Here is a 26,562-nt window from a genome sequence, read left to right as displayed (position 1 = left end):
CTCTACCTAGAGAAGTTGTCACTTGCCTGAGATTCCATCATGTCTGCATTCCTTCAACAACTGAGTGCCTCTGCATGGTAGGCAGTCTCCAAGGCCCAGGACTGACCTGGACCTCCCTAGGCTCCATGCACCAGGGCTGGGGTCTAAGAGTAAGACCCATTCAAAGCAGCAGTTGGAGTTGTTTAAGAAAGATCCTTATGAGGTTGTAACATTGGGGAACACAAGCAGTACTTCAGTGCCCAGGGGACAAACTGCTATACAGAACTAGGGCAAGAACTGAAGAGGGTAGAGTGCTGTTTTTCCCACCTCACAGGTTTGCCATGTGGGTGCCCTGGAAAGGAATGCCACCAAGGAATCTGACTCACAGTGGCTGAGTGAAGGGGCACCCTTGGCATGCCAGAGTGCAGAGCAGAAGAACATGCAGTACAACCCCAGGCAATTACTGGGATTGGGAATTGTACTAAGGAGGGGATTGAGGGCTCTGAGTTCCTTTACATAGGAAGGAATGATGAGTCAGTGAGAGTTTAATTATGCTTATCTGTGGTTCTATTTTATGTTAGTCTGGAATACGGTCACACAAAAATAAGACAGACTGTCCTCAAAGAAGTGATATTTTCTGGACTCAAATATGTTAACATAATTAAAATGTGACAATTACTATTATAGTAAAACACCTAGGAACTTAGGAAAGACCAGAAATGAAGTAACAACTAAGCAAGGCTCTGAGAGATAAGCAAGAGTTTGCCAGATGGAAAAGGGATGGGAGGAATATTCTGGAAAAGAGGACTCTCACATGCAGGGGATTCATATTATAAAAACTCTTCTCTGAAGGATAGAGAAATTAGGGGCAGACTGTGAAGGAGCATGGCAAGAGAGCTGGAATTTACTTGATAGGCAACAGGAAACCAGCCCACACTTTAAAATAATGGTATCATGGATTCCCACCCCCCTTTTGTTTTTTAAAGAAAGGTAATTTAGAGGGAAATTTGGACAATTGAGAGGTGAAAGGTACTCAGGAATGGGTAGGGTAGGGCAGGGTAAAGACTTGGATCAGAAAGCAATGGGATTGAGGAAGAAGTATGCAAAAACCCAATAGCCAGAGATCATAGTACTGTTTCAGGAACTATGGTTTCAGGAACAGGAGGTTCTGTGTGGCTGGAGCACATCTGATGGTGGGAAGAGAGGATGGCAGCAGCAAGAGAAAGGAAGGCTGCTCACTCGCATGCATGGAGATGTGGGTAGAAGTGGCAAGTTCAAATTAAAGTCAGAGTAGAGCAGAGTTGTCAGGATGACCTTGTGCCTTTTTTATTCCTGAACCCCTTCCCTAGCACTAGGGTCCAGAGCCTAGGAATGGGGAGAGGGGACCATGGGCTACACAAATGTTTTCTTGAATTAAACTAGAGAACTGACCCAAGCAAGGCTCAGGCCAAGTGGGAGTAGAGCCTGCAGTAAGTGGTGGTCAGGTGGGTGATACCTCATGGTTGAGAGGAACCTCTGGGAAAGCAGGCTGCAGAGCAGAGTAGATTACTGAGGACCTTAAGTGCCAGGCTAAGGGTCTTGGGCACCACGTAGGATACAGTGGAGTTAGGGCTCTGGAGCAAGGCCTATGCAGCCCTCAGGGTGTTTGCTAAAATTCTACACATTTAGAAAATTTTAACTCTCCTTACATTTCAAATAATTCTTCATAATGTTCCCAAAGCGGAAAAGAAGCAAATTTGAACTATGTTCCCTGGGACCAGAAGACCCAACTCCTACCACGAATAAATAGCATCTACCTTACCCTGAAGGTTCTCTTTTCTGGGGACTGTCTGGAAATAACGCTTGAAAAATAAGTAAGTAAATGAAAAGGAAATAATTTTTAATCATCCCACCTGGCAAGTTGCAAAGAAGTTAAATGTTTTAAAAAGAAGAAAAAGAAAAAAGACCACAGACGTTGCACAGAAATGGAAACCCGGGAGAGTGGCATTTAAAAACCACCCATTTATTTTCTGGAACATCTTTTGTGGCCAAATCCCAACCACCCTCCTCCCCGGGACCCTCACACCCTCTGTCCCTTCCTACCCTCAGCATCCTCCTGCCACCCCCCCCAAACACACCCCTCTTGAAAACCACCACTTCACAGGCTCACAGGCTGACGTTGTGTGGCGGTGGCCTGTGCTCAGGTAAGGGGTTCCCCAACCCCCACCCCCCCAGGCACTGGTGGCAGAGTCCATTCGCAGCAGCCACCACAGCAGCAGGGGCGGGAGGGGTGCTGGCCTGGAGGGAAAGGGGCGGGGTACCCCGGGGAGTGCGGAGCCAGAGGAGGAAGAGCAGACGCTGGGAGGGGGAGCAGCGAGAGCAGGAGCGGCGGGGGCGCGCCGGCGCGGGCCGGTCCAGCTTCACTCGGGTAGTCGGCTGACGTGCGCCGCAGTCGGAGCCTCAGACGCGCGGGCACGGGCGCTGGGACAGCGAGGGGCTGCCAGAGGCTACAGCTTCTTCAGGACCGACGGTGCTTGCTGGACTCCCTGGCCAGCGCTCCAAGGCTGAGAGGTGGGCACCACGTTAGAACGTGAGTAGCTCCTTGCAAGTCTGATGGTGATAGCCGGTACTGACCCGGGGTTCGCATGAAGCGAAGGAGGGCGCGGGGGACTACTATGTGGGCACCGGGATGCCCGCCTGGATTAGAGTGCTCTCCCGGCTGGGGGCACCACACCGCTGTCCCTGCGGCAGGGCGAGCCTTGGGGCCAACTTCCTGCTTTGCCTCAGGCCCCCAGACCCTACTGCCGTTCCGGAGTGAGGGCACAGCTCAAGTGCCTACCGTTGCCCAGGCTGGCGCCCATCACCGCCTCCGGGCCAACTTCTGCCTCCGCACCCGAGCCATATGTGTTCCGGAAAGCCTGCCTGGTGGTCTCTCTGTGCGGAGTTGGGCCTGGAGGGGTTGCTGAGCTGGACACTGGGCTTCCCCGCAGCAGACGTTGGTCGCAGGGAGGTTACACCCCAGTGCGGGCCGGGAGTGCAAGGGCCGGGCCAGCGTTCTGGGGTGTGCGCTGGTAGGTCCCAGCGGACACATCTGGGCGTGGGCTTTGTTCCTACGTGCTCACACCTACGAGGACCGGCGGAGTTCTGCGGCAAGCAGACCCCCGCTGTCCCTGCCCCGGAGGGAACTCGGGGAGACTAGAGGGGACTGCGTTGTGGGCTCCGTCCTGGGCTTTGTGGCCCTACAGGTTCGGCCCCGGCCCCGGAGGACCAGGCGCCGTGGGACCTGGCGCCACGCCCTGCCTCTGAGGGTTGGTACTTGTTGGGGCTGGGTCGCCAAGGCTTGGGGCCAACTCGGAAGAGCACCTTCCCTATCCATGCACCCAAAAGCGGTTCCTGCCCTTGCTCCCAAAGGGGTTATCTGGCAACAGCTTCGGCCGGAGAAGCTGTGTTGAGCGGGGAGAGACTGCTTGCTCTGGAGCATCCATTGCATGGCAAGCGCCTTCTGTGCCAGGTCCCTCCACGCCTTGCGGGTGGGAATCACTGTGTGCTGGTCCCTAGTGGATCGCCAGCTCAACCATTCCCAGCCCGCATCTGCCTAGCGCGCAGAGAGGGGGAGCCAAGGAGCCGTCATTTCTTCCAAAGCGGTGTACATGGGCAGCAAGTGACCCCAGTGGGTTCCCTGGGTCCCGGGGACTGGTGAGCAAGCCATTTTCCTTCTCTTCGGATCCCCTCCCAGTACGCAGCCTCATTCTCTATCCCCGCACACTCCCAAGCCTCCCCTTCGTGGCGGCAGGCGGGGAGGGAGGATGCGGGGGCTAAGCCTCGGCGTCTCTTTCCCACCCCACCTCTCTCAGCCTTTTTGTACCATCAGCTCCAGCCGGAAGCGCGTAGCTGTCTATCCTAAGAGCGGAGCATTCTTTTCCTGCCGGGTCGCTCCAGTTTAATGCACAGAGGTGCGGTGCCAAGGGGCTGGGCCCTTTCTCGCCCTAGGCTCTTGCCAGAAGGGGTGAAGGCGAGTGTACTTATGTGGGAGTCATTCGTGCACTACCAGGAGCTCCCCCTGGGGCTATCCTGGGAAGGGACAGCAGTAGCCACTGAATACAAGCCTAAGGAGGCTGGTCTGCTTTGGGTTGGGACTGTGTTCTGTCAACCATGTCGTGTTATTAAAATATTGTAATAATAACTCATGAGTAAATGAGACGTATAGAAGTATATGTTCCAGAAGTATAGAACTGGGTTTAGACAATTGGAGGCTTTCTACTTTAATGTTAATAATAGTCAACATTTTTTGAAAAGCTTCAGATACACTACTGGGTGCTGGGTATCTTACATGTATCATGTCATTTACTTTCCACAACAATCCCATGTGAAAAACTGGGAGATGGAGACTTAAGAAGTCAAGTAACTTTCCCAAGGCCACGTGCTAGGAGAAGCAAGGGTTAGCCTTTTGCTCCTACACTTTGTCATTCAAGACTGTGAAAATGGGGCCTTTTGGAGGCTTATCATTAGTTTAGAGGAAGACTGAAATCATCGAGTGTTCAAAATCAGGGACATATTATAAATCCATTTAATTCTAATCCCTGCAGACCTCACAGTAGCAGGCAATATAGTAATTCAGTGAATTGTATTGTGTAAATAGCCTTTTATTGCCCTTTAATTCCTTTACAAGTTCCTTTATTTCCGTTAGCTTTTAAGTATTTGGCTGTTAACCACAATCCAACTAGTTACAGTCACTGGACTGTTCTTAGTGACCAGAGCCCTCCTGCCATTACAGAGAGGCTGAGAGGTTCCTGGCACATGACAATTTTTGAGAAACCTTTTAATTTATGTAATTATTTTCTTTTTTAAGAAAAGGCAACGTTTCCATTTGGCAAATATTTCTATTTCAGGTTCCCAGCCTTGAATCTCTTTTGTAGATACTTTTGACTGAGGGAGACTTACTTCCGAAATTGGATATTGAATTTTAATAGACCCTAATCTTAGAGAAGCATTCAATATGCTAAATATATGAGACTGTGTGGTACATATGCAAAACTGTTCCATGTTAACTATTAGAAACAAGAATTTGAACTAAAGAGAAAGCAGCTATTCCTGGAACAGTTTTTAGAATGATTATAATGGACTGATCAATTTTGGAAAAATGAGTTCTAAATTCTACTAAGTCTTGGTCTTCTTTCAACCTGCTTTTACTTTATTACAGGAAATTTGCTAAACATTTTATATAATCCAGGAGTTTTAGAGCTATAAGAGAACACTAACTGAATGAACCTTTGGGTTTCAAAATAAGTACAGTGGGGCCCGAGAGGTTACCCAACTCTCTAATGCAGGGTAATGATGAAGCCTTTGACTGTAGGCCAGTGCCCTTACACCACATCATTCTTTTAAAGATTTTATTTATTCATTTTAGAGAGGGGAAGAGAGGGAGAAAGAGAGGGAGAGAAGCATCAATGTGCATTTGCCTGTCATGTGCCTCTTGTTGGGGTCTTGGCCTGCAACCCAGGCATGTGCCCTGACTGGGAATCAAACCAGTGACCTTTTGGTTAGCAGGCCCAGTGAGGGGTTCAGTCCACTGAGCTACACCAGCCAGGGCCTCCACATCATTTTTTTATTATTGCATCAGTGAGAGTAAGTGAAAAAGCAGTTATCTTTTGAAATCATACTTTCTGTGAGGACCATGTGACAATGACAATAATAGTTGAGTGTCAGTACTTCAGGAAGGTGAGAGGGTAATGAGAATGTATACACCTGGGCTGTAGAAAATTTCCTTAAGAGTCATTTCAAATAATACTTTTGTGTTGGTGTAGTTTTCCTTGTGTAACTGATTGAATATGAGTGGAATCTGAAGATATTATATTGTGTATGTACAAAGGAGTTATTTAATGGAATCCTACAGGAAGCTTTTCTGATAAAGGGATTCATTCATTCATTCATTCATTCATTACTACTTACTTTGTGCATGGCCTGCTGTTCTAGGCACTGAGGTTACAGTGGTGAGCAGAACAGAATCCCTGCCTTTGGAGAGAATAACTTTAATTTTATGCTACATACCTCTGCACACATAGACTTTTTTCACATACTATAAATGCACAGCTTGCTGAACTTGCACAAACTGAACACACCAGACTAGCTCAAAACAAGGAACAAAACATTATGAACATTGGAGAAAGCCCTTTTGTGGCTTTTACCAGTCATTACAGTTGCCCTAAGGGTAACCGCTGAGACACCCATGCCTTTTTTCTGGTAGCCTCACCATGAAATCAGAGTCTATGTCCTAGTCAGCTTGGGCTGCCATAACAACATTGGGGTACCGTAGACTGGGCGGCTTAAAGAGTGGACATTTATTTTCTTACAGTTCTGGTGTCAGGAAGTCAGCAATCAAGGTGCCAGTAGGGTTGGGTTCTGGTGAGAGCTCTCTTCCCAGTTTGCAAACTATCTTATTGGTGCCTGCCTGTTGAGAGAGAGAACCCCTTTCCCCTTTCCTCTTCTTATAAGGGCCCTGGTCCAATCAGATTAGGGCCCATCCTCATTACTTCAGTTAACCTTGATTACCTCCTAAAAGCCATATCTCCAAACACAGTCACACTGGGGATTAGGACTTCAACATATGAATTTTGGGGAGGGGGGCACAGTTCAGTCTATAGAAGGAGTCCTGCAGACTTTGGCATCTCATTCCCATTTTCAAAGAACAGTTTCCATTTGAGAAGCATGGTAAGCAATAACAAATTTAACAAGAATATAGAGTCCCTAATGTATTCTTTTTGTCTGGGAAGTTTTGTGTGTTTGCATCTCAAGACTGCTTTAGATCAGCATTCAGCTGCTGAGATGATTGTCAAAGGAAAATGAAAATTATTTGAAATGGTTGAAAATTACTAAAATACATTTAGATGTGTTTCCCTGTTATACGTCATGCTTTCCCACCTGAAGGAGCCCCAGCTTTCCTGCCAGGTGAGAACAGAGAAGATGGTAGGGATCTCCTAGCATCTAGGGATGCCAGGGGCAAGAAGCCAATGGCTTTTTTCATTTAACGCTTATTCATCCAAGCAAACAAAAGGCCCCTTTGGGAGGCTGAAGTTTCTAAGACTAGGAAAGTGTTCCAAAACTAACTGATGCATGTTTATTTTTTCCCTCTCAAAATGTGAAGGAGAGGGCTACATGAGGAAAATATGGGAATAGCTCTGCCTCCAGTTTTAGCAATGATAAATCTTTCAATATCGGGTTGTCTTTAAATAGGGGAGTAAATGCAGTATATCTATAGTTATACAAAATACGATGTTGTTACTAAGTTACTTTGCATTCTGGTGAAACATATAACAAAATTTACTGTTTTACCCCCTGACTGGTATGACTCAGTGGATTGAGTGCTGTCCTGTGAAGTGAAAGGTCGCTGGTTCAATTACTAGTCAAGGCACATGCCTGGGTTGTGGGCTAGATCCCTAGTTGGGGGCATATGAGAGAGGCAACCAATTGATGTATCTCTCCCTCTCTTTTTCCCTCCCTTCCCCTCTCTCTAAAAATAAATTTTAAAAGTCTTTTAAAAATGTACTGTTTTAACTATTTTTAACTGTGTAGTTTAGTGGCATTAAATATTTTACATTATGTGACCATCACCACTGTCCATCTCCAGAGCTTTTGTTACCTTCCTGAACTGAAACTCCATGTCCATTAAACACTAACTCCCTATTCCACTTCTCCCCAAACCCTGGAAAAAATCATTGTACTTTCTGTCTCTATGAATTTTTCTACCCTAAGTACCTCATATGAGTGAATTTATACAGTATCTGTCCTTTTGTAACTGGTTTATTTTACATCATGTGGTATAATGTCCTCAAGGCTCACCCATGTGTCAGAATTTCCTTCTTTTCTAAAGTTGAATAGTATTCCATTGTTTATGCATACCACTTTTAAAAAATTATTAACCTGTCAATGGACAGTTGGGCTAGTTCCATTTTTTGGCTACTATGAACAATGTTGCTATAATCATGGGTATACAAATATTTTTTTGAGTCACTGCTTTCAACTCTTTTGGGTATGTAGCCAGAAGTGTGATTGCTGGATCATACGGTAATTCTATTTTAATTTTTTGAGGAACCACCATACTGTTTTCCACAGCAGCTACATAATGTTACATTCCCACCAAGATTGCACAAGTGTTCCAATTTCTCCATATCATTGCCAACTCTAATTTTCTTTGTTCTTGCTAAAGCCATTGGTGTCAAGAGCTATAGTTGTTATTTTTTAAAGTTGTAAATTAATATACAATGTATTATGAACAAGTTATTCATAATATTTTCTAACTTATCAGTTTAACTTTTATTAATAAGGAGATGGATGGTTTTTAAGACATATTTATTGACTCCATTCTTTGTGCAAAGCTAAAATAGATGCTATGTAGCATGTGTCATAGTGCAGGACAAACCAACATTGGCTACATATATTCACGGTACTTTTTTTTTGATGTTGAATTGGAGCATATATGTCTGTAGTGCATTTGTGCTCAGTGATTTTGCTGTGAGGATAGATTAAATATTAGGGTGAAAATAAAATTTTGTTTTACTGGAAAAATGACATTATTATTTTAACCCATATCAACAGCAAATTTGCTTCATATCTAGAAGTATTTAGGGATGTCCTGGAATTGTATATTCCAGGGATGGGTTGGGCATTTCTCCCTATCATTAAGTCTCTGACGATGACAGCATAGACACTCACCACCAAATTATAATTGCTTAGCTGAACTAATAAAAAAGATGTGGTGTCAACTTAATTGACCTATTTTACTAGCATACAAGATTGGAATTTTAAATTAGAAAAAGGTAATTTTTAAAAATTTGATGGAGGATTTCCCTCAATTGACTAAAAAATTAGTGAATAAGAGAAATGCCAATAGTAAAGGGAACAAATCTGCAAACACTGATGCTCATCTATGGCACATACTGTCCAACTGGCTTATTCAGTTTAAAAACAGGAATAACAAATAAATCCCATCTTGGCTTTTGTGCTCTCTGATTTTCTTTCACACTGCCCTGTATGCAATGAAGCATTGCTGAATTCACACAAGAGTGAAAATGACAGTTACTATTAGCTGAAAATTATCCTTTTAAGAATTCTTCTTACTAAATGTTGATAGGAAGGGCTGAAAAAATATTTTGAATATATATGTATATAAATTTATATGTATATTTAAATTTTATGGTGTGTATGGTATATTGGTTCAAAACTGACTGTAACCAGAAAAATATATTCCCAGGGTAATCTGAGGGAATCCTGTAGGAGGTCTTCCACTGTATAATATGCAATGAATTTGATTTATCTTTCTCAAGTGGGCTGAGAGCATTCAAAAAATTCAGTATATGTATTCAGTGTGTAGTGATCTTTTCTCCAAATTTCAACTTTAAAGCCATTTTCATGCCACTTTCAGATGCCCTTGGCATTTGAATGGTATGATTTGCAGCATACATTTTTGATGAACATTACAAACTCATGTAAAACACCATTAACATATTCTCTCTCAAAGGAAAGGGAAAGTACTAATGTTCCATTAATTGTGGCTTAAGGTAAAAGTGGACTGTCAAAAGAGTTTCATCCTCCAGTTTTTTGGTCTTTGAGGGAGGCGGCTTGCAAGCTGGTGTGCTGCTGCCTTCCAAAGCCTGTGTGCTTTTCAGTGCCTTACCTCAATAGAGAGCTGAAGGGACAAAAGTGAACAAAGGAGGCCTGTTTTGCCTGCCCCACTTGCTGGGCTGTTGTCTTGGCTCTTTTCAGTGAACGAAGGAGGGGGAGCTGGGTCAAAGTTGAAGAACACTGAAAAGGAATTCAAGCTTCATGTCGAAATTTGAATTATAGCTTTAGTTTGAGTGCTGAGTAGATTAGTTCAAATTGAAATTTGTGAATCTGTGGAAGCTTAAGTGACAGATGGTGTTGGAACAACGTACATAGAGCTGGGTGGTGTTCCCGAAATGTTGAGTGCCCAAGCAAGGCACTCGGTAAACATCTAGTTAACTGACAAAAGTTTTTAAATTGTAGGAAGTGGAGTGTGATGCTGTACACTGCATTAAGACATTGGACTGTGTGAATAAGGGGAGGCCTCTGCATCTGGCATACACTCAGATACACTTGTCCCTCCTAATTACATTGCAAATCTTCTTCTGACTGTTCTGGTGCTTTCGCCTCTAGTATCTAGTTGAATAAACACAGAAATGCCCAATCAACTTCCCCTGTAAAATCTCACTGTAGTGTTATGATATTGATCACAGATTGTTTTGACATGTGGCAAGATAAATCTATCATAAACATTGACTAACCAGTGTTTTCTCTTACATGAATACATTTAAGAACAGTTATTTCAGCTTTCTGCTTCTAGTGGGAATCCATTGCTATCATATTTGTTATTGAAGTTTTTAATATGGCACTTGGTTCCCCACTCACTTTGATAGGGAGTATCTGATTTAAAGCATTTCAGAAAGAAGTTAGTTGAGTATATAATGAGAATAATAAGTAGCTACTGGGAAGGTGAGGCTACTGGAATGCAAGAGAACTAAAAAATAGTTTGGGGTAATTTGAAATACTTCCTGGGGTTCCATAAAACTACAATTGGAAAATTTTGCTTTGGCATCTTTGTCCACTTTCGGGATCTGATAGCAATAGCCTTTTTTTCTGATGTAAGTGACATGATAGCTAAAAGCCATTTTTATATACACTTAATATGTTCAACTGACTATTTCTACTTTTGGAGCAATAATGGTAAGAAATTTCTACACGAACAAATTAGTAAAGTAGAAATTCAGAGGTAATTAATACTATTAATTATGTAATATAAACAAAAGTAAACTTACTTCAGAATTGATTACATTAACTTCTGTTAGTATTTTCTTTACATAAATTGTGATATATGCTTTGTATGTCTCACAAATTTTAAGATAACTTGCATTTTAATAAATAGTTGGAATAGGGTTTTAAAAACTCCATTACTATATATGTATTTCTAGTAACAGTTATCTTGTGGCAAAATTAAGTGGAAGGTAAAATATATCAAAGGTTTATTGCTGTCCTAGAACTATAGGGGGACTCATTAAACAGCAGGGAGTGAGTTCATGGTCAGCTTGATTGGTAGAACTGGGATTGGAAGAGTAGAGAAAGAGAGTGTGAAGGATTCAGATGGAGGGGAGACTCAGGTGGGTAATGAGAATTGTGACATCCTGGAGAAGTGTCCTCTACAGAAGGCAGAAGAAGTGAAAGTAATTTTAAACAATGAGAAGAGAGTAAAGAATAGAGCACTGTAGAGGCAATAACTTAAAATCTGAAAAAAAGAGAAAAAAAGTAGAAATGTGGTAATTGGTTGGCTAATGGACAGCAGCCTCCATTTCAGAATGTTCAATACTAAATATTTTAAAAGGAATTTTTTGTGGTATGTTAGGTCGTTCAAGTGACTTGACATCATAAAATGGAAATAGCTTATAAGCTATTCTTCAAAATGAAATATGATAATACATTTACATTGAAAAGAAATGCAATGTGAACTTAAGAGTCGAAGCTAAAGTTGTTTCAGAATAAAGAGTTAAATTCTTTTTTTAGTTTAATTGTACCATTTATGTATTTATTTAATTTATTTTATTATGCTATTATAGTTGTCCTATTTTTATCCCCTTTATTTTTGATTTTTAATTTATTATTTTTATCCCCTTAGTCCTGTACACCCTCTCACTCGCATTGCCCCCCTTAGTTCATGTCCATGAGTCGTACGTATAAGTTCTTTGGTTTCTCCATTTCCCATACTATTCTCAACCTCCCCCTGTCTGTTTTGTACCTACCATTTATGCTTCTTATTCCCTGTACCTTTCACCCCATTCTTCCCCTCCCCCTCCATGCTGATAACCCTCCATGTGATCTCCATTTCTGTAATTCTGTCCCTGTTCTAGTTGTTTGCTTAGTTTGTTTTTGTTTTTTTAGGTTTAGTTGTTGATAGTTGTGAGTTTGTTCATTTTACTGTTCATAGTTTTAATTATCTTCTTTTTCTTAGATAAGTCCCTTTAACATTTCATATAATAAGGGCTTGGTGATGATGAACTCCTTGAACTTTCTTTACCTTATCTGGGAAGCACTTTATCTGCCCTTCCATTCTAAATGATAGCTTTGCTGGATATAGTAATCTTGGATGTAGGTCCTTGCCTTTCATGACTTGGAATTCTTCTTTCCAGCCCCTTCTTGCCTGTAAGCTTTCTTTTGAGAAATCAGCTGATAGGCTTATAGGAACTCCTTTATAAGTAACTGTCTCCTTTTCTCTTGCTGCTTTTAAGATTCTCTCCTCTTTAATCTTATGAAAGTTTGGATAATGTATTATGATGTGCTTTGGTGTGTGCTTCTTTGGGTCCAACTTCTTTGGGACTCTCTGAGCTTCCTGGACTTACTGGAAGTCTATTTCCTTTGCCAGATTGGGGAAGTTCTCCTTCATTATTTGTTCAAATAAGTTTTCCATTTCTTTTTCTAACTCTTCTTTTTCTGGCACCCCTATGATTTGGGTATTGGAATGTTTAAAATTGTCCTGGAGGTTCCTAATCCTCTCCTCATTTTTTGAACTCTTGTTTCTTCTTCATTCTCTTCTGGTTGAATGTTTATTTCTTCTTTCTGGTCCAAACTGTTGATTTGAGTCCCAGTTTCCTTTCCTTCACCGTTAGTTCCCTGTACATTTTCCTTTCTTACACTTTGCATAGCCTTGACTTCTTTCTCTCTTTTGTGACGATATTCAACTATTTCTGTGAGCATCCTGATTACTAGTGTTTTGAACTGTGCATCTTATAGGTTGGCTATCTCTTCATCACTTAGTTCTATTTTTGGAGCTTTGATCTGTCCTTTCATTTGGGCCATATTTTTTTTCTCTCCATACCTGTTACATAGTAAGGGGCAGAGCCTTAGGTAGTCACTGGGGTGGGGCAACCTACATTACTGACTTGTGGCTCTGTATGAGGAGGAGAGCTTTAAGAAGCAATAATGCTACTTGCTCAGTGCTCGGCTGGCTTTCAGTCACTTCCCCGACTACCCACAAGCAAACTGGGCCCTTCTGGTGCTGATTCCTGGGTGGGTGGGTTTGTGTATGTTCTAGGACCCTCTGGATCTCTCCAAAGAACTCTCCTGTGAGGCTCGGAGTTTCTCCTGCCACCACAACCCCCACTAGTTTTTACAGTCAGAGGTTTTGAGGCTTTATTTCCCTGCATTGGAATCCTGGGTTGTGCAGTCTGTTTCGCTCCCCAGTTGTTCCTCCTGGTTTGTCTGAATGCAAATATGGGACTGCTCAGTCCTCCAGCACTGCCTTGCCCAGAGGCCTCTCTGTCCCTCCTACCAATCTGTATGAATGTTTCTTCTTTAACTCCTTGGTTGTTGGGCTTCCATACAGTTTGATTTTCTGGCAGTTCTGGTTATTTTTTGTTTTTAAATTTGTTGTTGTCCTTCTTTTGGTTGTGCAAGAAAGCAAAGTATATAAAACAGTTAAATTCTTAATCAGATCACCTCTTCTTTAGCTATTTTTTCCTTTATACAATATATAGATGACCCCACCTTGAGAAAATTAGATACATTAAAACATGAACTTGATTAATATATTTGGGGTAATTATTAATAGTAAGTAGGATTCTTTACTTTGCACAGGATTATATGATGAGTGAGCTCCTATAATGTTTCAAAGTCAATTCAGGCACAACTTTTCAGGGATATCTAAGTGTACAGGTTGTTCTTTCTACTGAAAGAGCACAGCATAATAGGTACCAAGTGAAACCCAAGCAAAAGGCAAAAGAAAAATCAATAAAGAGGTTAACAGGTGGTAAATGAAGAGAATTACCTCAATTTTATGAAAATATTTGATATTTTTGCTAGATAACATTAAGAGGCCAAGTCTCTCATGATAAAGAAAAGCAAATAATAGTCATCCAGGTAATCCAGGCAATTTTGGCCTGCTCATAAAAGAATTTAGTTAGCTTTCCCAGCCTTCTTATTGTGGAAGTCAGCCCTTGCTCTGCTTCATTAGGAGCCTGAGCTCCATTTCTCGTTATGTATGTGGTATGTATGCAAGAGTCACTATATTTGAGGAATGAGTGAATGCAAGAGTGAATGACTGAGTACTTGAATATTGCAAAATGTCAAGTAGATCTTTTGTTGGAGAAAATGGAGAATATGATCCTCAGCCCTGGTTAAAAGACATAGACAAAGTCTAGACCAATGGAAATCAAACATTCATAATTTTCATGCCTGGATTCTGTGTGATTGTAATTTGCCTCCTGGTTCTAAACTAGGCACTTGAGCATACAGGTGAAATAATTTAATCCAGAAGGGTACCATTTTTTTTAAATTGCTGCTTTGGAGCCCTAAATGATATTTTTGTGTCCCAAAAAAGTTCCTCTGTAATTGTTTACCTTTGCTTGTGGCAGATGATTCAGAATTTGCACAAGGCTTTTCTTTCCCTTCACTGTCTGAAGCAGGTGTTTGTCATTTTCTTCTGGATGTCTCTGAGTGGCTGCACACTGATCACTAATTAAGTTAAGTAGTTTCTGAGATTGCTTTCTACTCTCTGAATTTGAGGAAATCAGAAGTAAAACACACAGGACAGAACTGAAATGTAATGTGTAAAGGCTGGTGCATGAAACCAGGCCCAGAAGCACTCAGGATGCAGTTTTAAAAGCTAAGTTTTCTTACCATTTGGTTGGTCATTAGGTACTCCTATCTGTTGTTTTCTTTATATTCCAAGATGTGAGTTGATGGCCTGGCCTTATCCAACGTTGGATAGTTAGGGGGTTACAAGGAAGTGGTACCATGTTTGAGAGATACCCGGAGAAAAAAATTTACATGGAATGTATAATTAATTAAATTTTGAGAAGTACCGATCCACTCTACATAGACTAAAAAACCTCAGTACAAGTACAGCTTTGGAAAAGTAGCTTAAGTACTTCTCTTCCTTTAGCTATATAATGAAGGTAAAACATAAATTTACTTATCCTCCAACCTACCTCACAAGAATATGTCATTATGACAAGCAAAAACAATGAAAGCGCTGAAAGACAACATCAATCTATGTTCTTACTAGGTAGAATGCACCTGCCATTTTTTTCATGTTTTTCCGTCAAATTTGCTTTACAGGTATATATGTTCACAAGTCCTTAGCAAGAATTATATCTATGTGATTTTAAATAAGTAAAGTAGTCTTATGCTGCAAATAGATTGATACCTTTTTGATGCTGCATGGTGAGATTGTTTTTAAAAACAACCTATATTCTTCAACAAATGATAATATGTATGTGAAATCAGCTTGAGTCAATATGATTAAAAAGTTTGTGAATTCAGCAAGCACATTTTTCTAAATGTATTTGGTCAGTAATAGTCTTTTGAAGTCTAATTGTTTTATTTCAAGCCATATCCTATTTATATTTTTCAAGAGGACAATGATTAATACTTTTGTGTGTCAGTCACAAGAAACTAGCAGCCCCACAAGCAAATAAAACATGAAACCATATCAATATATTAAATTAATCAAGTTCACAAATTGAATATGCTTTGAGGTTTTACATAAAGATAAACATGCAGTGAAGCTGGTGAGGAGGTTTGTGTATATATTGTTGTTTGTGTCTATTCTGTTCCTCTGCACTGCAGAGAGAGATAGGTACTTAAAAATAGTAGGCACACAGCTACTCTGGGAAACATTAAAAACAGAACTATCATATGACCTAGCAGTTCCAATTCTGGGTATATATCTAAAGGAAATAAAAACAGGACATTTAAGAGATGTCTATATCTGCACTCCCATGTTGATTGCTGCATTAGTCACAATAGTCAAGATATAGAAACAACCTAAGTGTCCATCAACAGATGAATAGATAAAGAAGATATTCCATATGTAATTGTGACAACATGAATGAGCCTAGAGGGCATAGAGAAAGACCAATACTACATAGTATTAATTATATGTGGAATCTAAAAAACATAGTCAAACTCATGGAAACAGAATAGAAAAGTGGTTGCCAGGGGTTGGGGGATGGGAAATAGAGGTTGGTGAAGTGGTACAAACTTTCAGTTATAAGAAGAATAAGGTCTGAGGATCTAGTGTAAAACATGGTGATTATAGTTAATAACACTATATTGTATAATTAAGATTTGCTAAGAGAATAACACTTAAAGGTTCTCACCCCCATTCTTCCCCCAAATAGGTGATGGATGTGTTAATTGACTAGATGGGAGGAATCCTTTCACAATACATAGGTACATTAAATTGTCATGATGTACACTTAAATATCTAACAATTTTATTTGTCAATTATACCTCAATAAAGCTGAAAAGTAGTGATCATCATTGACCTGGGTATAGACACATAACTTTAGAAATTGGCATGTGTTATAGGTGGACAGTGTCCCCTCAAATTTATGTTGAAATTCTAAACCCTAGTACCTCAGAATATGACCTTATTTGGAGATAAGGCCTTTACAATTAAAATGAGGTCATTAGAGTAGACCTTAATTCAGTATAACTAATGTCTTCATAAAAAGAGGAAATTTGGAGATGGAGTGGGAGCAAGCCATGTGGAGATGAAGGCAGAGATTACAAAACAAGGAACACCAAAGACTGCCAGCAAACCACCAGAAGCCAGGGACAGGCATGGAACAGATTCTCCCCCACAGCCCTCTGAAGGAACTAACTCTGCTGACACCTTAATTTTGGACTTCCAGACTCCAGAACTATGCTGTATGTCTGTATATCTATATCCACCACTGTCTACTTTGTGTGCCAAAGGAGTATATGTATATAAATCATTTATTTAGGAAGTCTCCATACTTTGAATTAAATCACATAATTACTGGGAGTGGTGGGGAAAGTATTCATTTTCTTAACTGGACAATGTATGAAGTTCGTAGTTTAATCAGGTGATTACTCTTTTTGGTTGTAATCAAGTTGACTTGAACTTGACTTTCTCATCAATTGGGAACTTAAAGGGGTACATTTTGTTCAAGTCTTTGTAGATGACTTTGCTGCTCCTTGCCAAGCAGAAGGTGTCTTTACACTTAGACCATGGTAAGTTGCTGATACTGCCTCATGCTGAGGACGAGCCACCAGACATCACTTCAGTGGAACAGGGTGAAGGATAATAATGTGGAGAATTTTGCAGGTAAGTGTAATCAGGCAGCGACTCTGTCATTTGAAGAAGCAGATTGCCAAGCACTTTTAATCAACTTGAATATTAGTTTGAATGAATTAAAAACTCTAAAAGCATTTTGGCTGGTCCTTAGTGATGTCTGCTCACTTGATGTGAATGTCTCTTCTTCATTTTCACCAATGACAATCTTGTCTTGTCTTAGCTGGTAAGCTCCTTTATGGCAATGACCCTACCTATTGATGTTTTATGTATGGCATTTAATGAGTTGCACATCCAAAGAAGGGCCCTGTTGTTTTCAATAAAAACAATGAGATGATTTGGTAGCAAGGTTTTGGGAATGAGCCCTGAGGACTTTATGCCTCTGAGTTGTATGATTTACTAATTCCATTTTAATCTGTAAACCATTGGCTAATTTGGGGTTTCCTCCTGGTAATAGTGTTTTTCCCCTGCTGTGTACTGAAGTCAGGAGGGACTAACAAAAACCCACCAGCATCCAGCAGGAACTAATTTACAATAAGGGCTGTTTTAATTTTTCAGGTTCTTACAGCTTCTCTTCCCCATGCAAGGCAGTGAGAGGCAAATTGGTGGAATGAAATGTCCAAAGCCCTAGACAAGAGCAGAATATAGCCAGTGGTTTGTTTCCACATATCACCAGCTCAGTGTAAATTCTTTACATATTTTAATATCTGCCTTGAAAGACAGTTTTGTGAAGATGGCTTGAAAGGTTTATGGAAACCATTGTGACATTTGGTGTTTACAAAATTTATTTGCGAATGTACTAATATGGAGCTAGCAGTGCTACTTCTAGGATAAATTACCAGCTTTATACCTCATTATTTATTTATAATCCTCATCTGAGGATTTAGAGAGATAGGAAGGGAGAGAGAAAGGGGGGGGGAGACATCAATGTGAAAGAGAAACATCAATCAGTTGCCTCCTGTATGCTCCCCAATTGAGTATCAAACCTGCAACCTAGGTTTGTGCCCTGACTGAAAATTAAACCTGCAACATTTTGGTGAATGGCTTCAACCAACTGAGCCCCTGGGCCAGGTCATTTTATTATTTTAAATTGTCAGCCTAGATTTTGTTACATTAAACTCACATTTAAAATTTTTGTGTACAGGAATACACTTTTCTTATTCCCTATCCTGGACAAGTAGAATACATCTTGGGAAAGCAGTTACTTCTAGGGAAAATGGAAATAGGCTGTGCTCTGGTCATCTTCTGAGCATAATTTCAGCCCTTCCCAGTCCTGCTTCAATCTCCTCTACAGTCAGAAGTGGGGCTAATGATAAATATGCATGTGTCACACACCTGTGACCAAGATATCCTCCATCAAGGAACAGCAGAGTATCAGTTTCTTGAAATGGATGGCTTGTGGCAGCTGCTATCCATGGCCCACCAGGCTAAGTGCCCTACACTGACAGCTGCACATCACATCCTGCCATCACACCACCTCGATCACCTCCATCGAAAAAGGGGGCTGAGCCTACTGATCCCAAGGCGTTACTTTGTGGGCAGTCTGCCCCTGAGGCCAAATATATAAGATGCCTCTCTGAATAAGATCAGAAGGATTTTTACAACTTTTTACTATTAATAAATAACAATAATCCATGTTTATTGGTTGCTTAAGCATATGAACACCTTACATGAATTATCTTATTTAATCTGCATTATGACCCTTTATGTCAGAGGCCAGCAAATTTTTTCTCTAAAGAGCCAGATAGTAAATATTTTAGACTTTGTAGGTCATGCAGGCTCTCTCAAAACAGTCATAGAAAATGTGTAAATGAATGGACATTTCCACGTTCCCATAAACTTTCTTTATAAAAACAGGCAGTAGGCCAGATTTGGCCCACGGGTCATAGTTTGCCAACCCCTGTTTTATGCTATTCTACCCTTTTTAAAGATGAGAAAACTGAGACTCAGAGAATTTAAGTAAAGGGTCAAAATAGCACAACTATTAAATTGCAGAACCCAAGGAGTCTGACTTCCATTCCTTAGTCTTAACTCCTACGAGCTATAGGTTATCCTGCCATGAGAAATGACAAGAAATTGAATTTAGGTTCCATGTTGTGAGGTATAGATTATGTCCCAAACTTCAAAGAGAAACTTCCAGTTCCCTTAGAAACATTGTGAAATGAAGAATATCAGTCCATGTCTTGAAGACGTTAGTTAGGGAATACAGGCAGTCTAATCTTACAGCACATTCAAGTGATGGGACTGCATCCTTGTCTAATTGAATAAGCCTTTTAAGATTCTTCAAATGACTTGATATTGTGGCCATTTTTGTCAATAGGATTGCAGAAGCCAAATTACCCTAATTTGAAAATATATGTAAATTATTATTTTTAAATTTGCTTATACAATGGCAGTCCATGTGTTATGTAGCAAGATAACTTTGGCATATTCTCAGGAAAGATTTTTATTTTTATAAAAATACAAATTATGCAGAGGAGTCTCATGTTTAATGTGAAATCCTTGAATGAGAATTCTAAACAGTTTTTATTTTCCAGGATGGACAACTTCTTTTGTGTCTCATTTCCATGGTAACAGTTAAGTTTCAACTTGAGAACAACAAACCTGCAAGATAACCATCCAGTTGACATTGTTGGGCATCCCCTTAGGGAATTTGTAATGCATCACGGGGTGGAGATAACACCTGAGTAGAAAAACACAGGCTTTCTGTGTTTCCCATATAGCAAGCTCTTATTTAAAGGCTGAAGTTTCTCAGAATAGATTGAAGTTAGGAAATATTTATTTTTAGGCAGCAGTTCAGCCCACGCAATATACCTTGAGTAGCCAAACTTCAGTGATGGCCCCAAGACGCCATAAAGAGTTCCAGGACTCACAGTTCCTGACCTGCAGGTGAATGAAATTTTAGGAAGTATGCAGCTGGTAAAATAGAGGCTTCATGTGACCAAATGTTGTTTGCTCTTTGTTTGAGAGAAGCTCAAAATGGAGCCACTCCCTGGTGGAGAAATCAGAGAGTGGAAACTTGTGGGGAGGTAACTCTATTCTCTTTGAAAATCTGAAGTCTTTGAATTTAAGTGAGCTTCTATTCCTGACTAAGAAAGCTGACAGAGGAAGAAAACCCAACTAGTGGAAAAGTTGACTACTGTGTTCCTGGGAAGAGGTTACTTGTGAATTAATTGGTGTAACAAATTATAAAAGGCATGGTCAGATAAATGTAGAAAAATCCTTTGTTGAATCATTTCCTAAGGGGTTAGTTCATTTAATGAAAAATAAAAAATGTAGCCCAAATAAAAAACAGAATTCTGATACATCGGCAACTTTCTGTTTTTCTTGGCATTATTTTATTTATTTATGTATTTATGTATGTATGTATGTATTTATTTATTTAGCTAACAGAGTCTACAATTTTATTTTCACATTTCACAATACAAATGAAATTTTTTTTGTCCCACTACTCCCCTTGAAAACTACTTGTCGATACGAAGAGGGAGTGAGTTTTCCATGTCACACTGTTAGAGAACACTCAGTCACAGCTCCACGATCTCCTGGTGAAGCAGAACTGGTAGCATAAAACTGGTCTGTCTTTCTCAGATGGAGAGTCCTGGGTGAGGTGTGTACTGCAGTGGTCACAGAAAAGCTTGGGCATGTTGTTCTGCAGGCCGCTGGCCGCTCAGTTGCATAGCATCAGCATTATTTTACATGTTATCTAAGCTACCCATGTTAAGTATGCAACTTAGTGATTCTTAAAATAAATTTTAAATAACTTTAAAAATTGTGCAACTGTGGTAAACACATTTCCAAGATGACCTCTAAGGTTCTCTTCCCTGGTATGTGAACCCTGTATAAAACCTTCCTTTAAAGTGTGGGCAGACCTGTGATTATGATGGGATGGCACTCCCATAATTAGATTACACATTATATGGCAAAGGTGATGGGATTTTGCATGTGTAATTAAGGTCCCAAGTCAGTCAATTAAGAGTCAGTGGAAAGGGAGATATCCTGGGCTAGCCTGACTTAATCAGCTGTAAAGCCTCAAAAAAAAAAAGGATAGTCACAAAAGAGACACTTCCCCACAGGCCTTGAAGAAATTTTTATCTACTTTGTGAATTACTTATGGAGAAGTTCCTTGTGGTCCTTCAAACAAAAGGAATTTAATTCTGCCAACAACCTGAGCAAGCTTGTGAGGGGACCCCTGAGTTCCAGATAAGAAAGCAGTTTCTCCAACGCCTTGATAGACTCAGCTCAGCCATGACCAGACTTCTGACCTGTGACAAACTGTGGGATCATATATATGTGTTGTTTTAAGACTCTAAATTTGTAGTAACTTGTTGCATATCATAGGAAAATAATTTAGCAACTGCCCCCACAATCTAGTTTTGAACATTTTCATTATTTCCCCCCAAAATATTCTTGAGGGGCTAAAACCAATGATCTGTTTTATTTCTCTATGACTTTACCTTTACTGGACATTTCATATTAGTGGAATGATTCAATTTGGAATCTTTTGTGTTTGGTTTCTTTCATTTAGCATGTTTGTAGCTTATAATGACTTGAAATTAGGTAGTATAAATCTTCCAAATTTTTCTGCTTTTTAGTTGCATTCCATAAATTTTAATATTAATATTGTTGACTTGGTTAGGTTTATGTATGACACTTTGCAATTTATTTTCTATTTGTTTTATTTCATGTTTGTTTGTTATGTATGTTTGTTTCATGTATGTTAAATAATTTTTAAAGTACCATTTCAGTTCCTGCATTGAAGTTTTTACACCCTTTTCTTGAATTATTTTCTTAATGCATAAGATATATGCATCTTATCATGCTGTACTTCAGAAAAATACTTCTAGCAAAATATACAAACTTTGCTTCAATATATCTCCCTTTCCTCCTCCTTCTTTGTGCTATTATTATTTAAATTATACTTATATATTATAAATCCTCCATGTAATATTATGTTATTGCTTCATAATATCTTTCTTTACCTAGAAATTATCTTTTTGGGGGATGCTTTTTATTTCAAAGGATAGTTTGTGGGATATTTTCTTGGTTGACAGGTTTTTGTGTTTTCAGAAGTTTGATCATCATTCCCTGCATTCAGGCATACATTGCTTCTTTTAAAAAAATTTTAAATTACAGTTTAAATTCAATATTATATTTTATTAGCTTCAGGTATACAGCATAATGGTTAGACAATTATATGAGGGGGGACCCCCCAAAAAAACCCTGGAATTTATTTATAAAACATTGTGTATTTATTCTTACATGTTTAAACTTCAGCCACCTTCAAAGCACTCTCCATTTGATGCAATGCATGTATCAAGACCTTTTTTCCACTGCTTAAAACAGGTTTTGAACTCATCAATTTTGATACCTTTTAGTGCTTCTGCCATCTATTGTTTCACCTCTTTCACATCAGCAAAATACTTTCCTTTTGAGTATTTTTTCATCCAGGGAAACAAAAAAAAAGACACTTGGGGTGAGATCAGGTGAATAGAGAAGGTGGGGCATGGGGGGTCATGCCGTTTTATGGTCAAAAACTGATGAACACTTTATTGCAGTTGGGCAGGTGTGCTTGTAAATCACCCATCATGAAATGGGCGAACACATTAAGAGAGTCTTCAAAAAAAATCCACCAAAGCTGAATGCAGCCTCTTACAATAATGCCAGTTGATACACTGATACAGATGGGTTTCTAGAACACTGACCTAGTGGGGAAGCGGGGCTCACGCTGTAGTAGATATTTCCAGTACTCACCTAGTACCATACATAGTTATGACAATGTTACTGACTATATTCTCTGTGCTGTACTTTACATTTCCATGACTGTTTTGTAACTACCAATCTGTACTCCTTAATCCCTTCACCTTTCCTACCCAGTCTCCCAACCCCTCTCCCCTCTGGCAACCATAGTCTATCTAGGCTTCCATTGTTTCTGGTGAGAAATCAAAAATTATCCAAGTTTTTGTTTCACTGTAGATGGTGAGTCATTTTTCTGTTGCTGCTTTCAAGATCTTTTCTTTGCCTTTGATTTTCAAAAGTTTGACCATGATGTGCTTAGATATAGATCCTTGTGTTTATCCTGTTTATGATTCATTGGACTTTTTGAATGTGTATATTAATATGTTGCATCTAAGTTGGGAAGTTTTCAGCTATTATTTCTTCAAAAGTTTTTTCTGCCTCTTTTTCCCTTTCTTCTCTTCTTTTGGGGATTATCATTGCATTTATATTGGTGCTTGATATTGTCCCACAGTTCTCTGAGACTCTACTTATTTTTCTTAACCATTCTTTCTGTGTGTATGTTTTTTAGGTTGTATAATTTCTGTTTATCTGTTTTAAAGTCTACTGATTCTCTCTTCTTTCTTCTCAAATTGGCAATGAGTACATCTAGTGAAATTTTCATTTCAGATATTAAACATTTGAACTCCAATTTTTATTCAGTTCTTATAATTTCTATTATTGAGCTTATGTGTTGCTTGAGTAATTGTCATAATGCTTTTCTTTAACATATTAAACGTGGTGGGGTTTTTCTAGTTTTTTAACATATTTATAATAGCTGCTTTGAAATCATTGCCTGCTACGTCCAACTTTTAGAACCAATCAGGGCCATTTCCTATTGATAGCTCCCCTCTCCCCGTGTATGGATGATACTTTCTCTTTTTTCTTGCCTTGTAACTTTTTTTGATGAATATTGATATTTAAGATATGTAGTAGCAACCCTGAATTCTGCCTTTCTTCCCCCTGGGGGATTTGTCATTGTTGGTTATTTATTCAATAACTTATTTGTACTAATCTGTGAACTGTCTCCTCTGCAAAGTGTTACTGCTCTTGTCTCCATTCAGTTTCTTTTAATTAAAAAAATTTTTTAGCCTAGCTTCTTAGGGTTTGTGCTTGTGTCTCCTTAGCTCAGTAGTTAGCCAATGACTGATAAGTTGTGCTTAAACACCTCCAGCCAATAAGGTTTCTACTCTCTGCTGATGAATTTATCTGTGTCTGGGAAATACATTCAAACTTCATACCATTTTTTAAGTCTTCCCCCAGCTTGTACAGTCTTCTGGACTTCCTTGTGTCTCCTATGTGGGTATACAAGCTCCAGGAACAAAAAGCATTTTAGATAATTAAAACTAAATAAACCATCTAGTTCCCTGGATAGTCTAATTTAGAAGAGAATTATAGTGTCTCTGACACATTGACTAGATAGTATATGTGACTGACTGAGGTTGCTCAGATGCCAATGCAGTGAACCCTCCAGCAATTAAATGTAGATTAGAACAACAGGTCAAGGATCAAGTACCAACATATAACCACCCTCTTTCCCCTAAGTAGTAAATAACACTGAACTTGGCCACTATCCCATTTTCTGAGCGGTCTATTATATTTCTAAAGCCTAAGAAATGGCATATACAGATTGTTCATGTTATCCCAAGAAAAGCCTCCTTGAGCAAATGGCTCATAGGCTTGGGCAGCCAGCACTCCTGCCCTGGGCCCATGATGAGTGAGTTCTGCTCTGCTTCCCCTTGAGTCTGGCTGTTCTGCAAGGGATGAGGGATTGGAAGTAAATGTTTATTGTGCACAGTTTACTGTACATCTGAATCAACTGAATGGTACCTGAGACTCTGCTTCTAATAAGCTCCTAGATGATGATAATGCTGCTGATCCCCAGGACATACCTTGGGAAGCAAGGTTCAAGACCTCACTCCAGGAACCAGAGACCCTAGAATTCCCTGTCCAAAGAGCTGCAGCCTGTATACAAGACATGCATGGGTCTTTGAGGACTAATTGCTACAACTGTGCATTTCTATTAGACTGAGGAATAGCTAGGAGATAGCTGTGTGTTTGAGGGGGAGTGGAGGTAGGTTTGGAAGACAAAGATTGAACCTTTAAGCTGGGATTCTATACACAGGAGTATAAGGCCCCTCATAGTGCAAGACTGACATGGGGTGGGAAGAGAAGGAAGCCTCCATTTGTACTCTTGCTTCCAGTTGGGACTGGGCCTCCTTGTGGATACCTCAGGAAATATTTCTTTAAAATTATGTTAATAGCATATATAATGTGTATATAATATATAATAATATATTGTCTGTCCAGGAAGTATCCAGCCATGTAATATGAAAAATGGAGACATATATTGAAGAATATAAAAAAATACAAGAAACATTGTACATGGGATAGTAATGTCTCAGTCCCCTTCAAAATAGGCATCTTGGGACCTCACACAGTTCTACCAGTTACCATCAGCCTGCCTACTGTATTTTCCTGAATCTCATTGACAGTCTGAAATCTCTTCCCTTTCCAAGGTGATTTTAGTTTTGGAAAAAGCCAGAAATTGCAGGGCACCATATTTTGGCTGTAGGGGACTGAGACACTTGGGCTATTTGATGTTTCACAAAAATCTCTGTACAGGACATGATGCATTAGTGGGAGTGTTGTGATGAAGCTGCCAATCACCAGTTGCCCATAACTGCGGCCTTCTGAATTATCCAAATAGTTTCCACAGAGGAATGTTCAAGCTTAACACAATATCTGATGAATATCTGTTGCTCTTCTTGCTCACTCATTTTGAATGTGATGGGGCTACACAGTATACATACTCACTCAATGGTCTCTACCACCCCAGCTAACTAGTACAGTGAAGTTGTCATTGTTCACACATGGTCATTCCAGTCCACTTTCCTTGGCTGCCAGGTTACATCAGTGTCACACAAACTGTTCTTGTTATATTAGCAATGGTTGAATTTTTTCTGGAGAGGCCTCGTGTGTGTGTGTGTGTGTGTGTGTGTGTGTGTGTGTGTGTTTTACTATTTTATCTCTAGACCTAAACACAAAATTATTTTCTAGTTTTTCTTTTTTTCATGCATTATTACAGTCTGAGAAAATGCTTTTATTTCTCCCTTAACTACTCATTAACTACTTGAAGTATTTAGCCAACAAATTTTTAACACATTTGTTTACTGTGGATGATACCGGCCAGCAGTATCCATCCTGGCTGCGGATGCTCGTCAAAACACGAGAAAAACATACACAGAGACAACCAGGTCCTGTGGGGGAATAGGGACAGAAGGGCCACTCCTCACATGGGGAGCACCTTTGGCCACCCTCTCTCCTGGAGGGTACCCTGTGTCCATTCCCAAGCAGATTTTTATTGAGAAAACAGACTTAATTTGTGGATTCACAGTCTGGTAGAAAAGATCAAAAGATGTAGGCAACTTACAAAAGTGGGGACAGAACTCCTGCTGAGATTCTGGGCAAAGGTTTGGGGTTTTAACATATGGCTCAAAGGGCAGTTTTGGTTTCCTGTCTGTGCTTTTAAATTCCAAGTTAATAACATTCTCCAGCAAACAGATATCACAGGATCTTGCATATTCTATGTCCTAGGCCTGATCACCCCGGGGGTCAGCCGTTTCTGGTCTGGGCCACCCCTGCAGGCAGAAGACAGAGGCAGCCTGGAGACTTGGATTTCTCACATCTAAGAACAAAGACTCAGGCTTTGACAAAGCCAAGGGGGGCAG

General features: G+C 40.0%; 1 protein-coding gene across 25 annotated transcripts in view; it reads left to right on the top strand.

Moving 5' to 3' along the window:
* The first annotated feature begins 2,366 nt into the window (after positions 1-2,366).
* NRCAM (neuronal cell adhesion molecule) overlaps positions 2,367-26,562 on the top strand; it is a 319,470-nt gene continuing 295,274 nt past the window's right edge. For 11 of the 25 annotated variants that reach the window (XM_045827235.1, XM_045827232.1, XM_045827227.1 and 8 more), the window contains exon 1: positions 2,370-2,548. The gene's annotated coding sequence lies outside the window, so the exon portion shown is untranslated. Of the gene's footprint in view, positions 2,549-26,562 lie in introns of all 25 variants that reach the window. The other 14 variants (XM_045827211.1, XM_045827208.1, XM_045827219.1 and 11 more) reach the window with 3 other exon arrangements.

This window comes from Phyllostomus hastatus, unplaced genomic scaffold (genome assembly GCF_019186645.2).
Source record: "Phyllostomus hastatus isolate PE091 unplaced genomic scaffold, TTU_PhHast_1.1 phas_scaffold_78, whole genome shotgun sequence".
Taxonomy (NCBI): Eukaryota; Metazoa; Chordata; class Mammalia; order Chiroptera; family Phyllostomidae; genus Phyllostomus; species Phyllostomus hastatus.
Note: the sequence above shows the minus strand (reverse complement) of the source record. Positions and strands in the feature narration are given on the sequence as shown.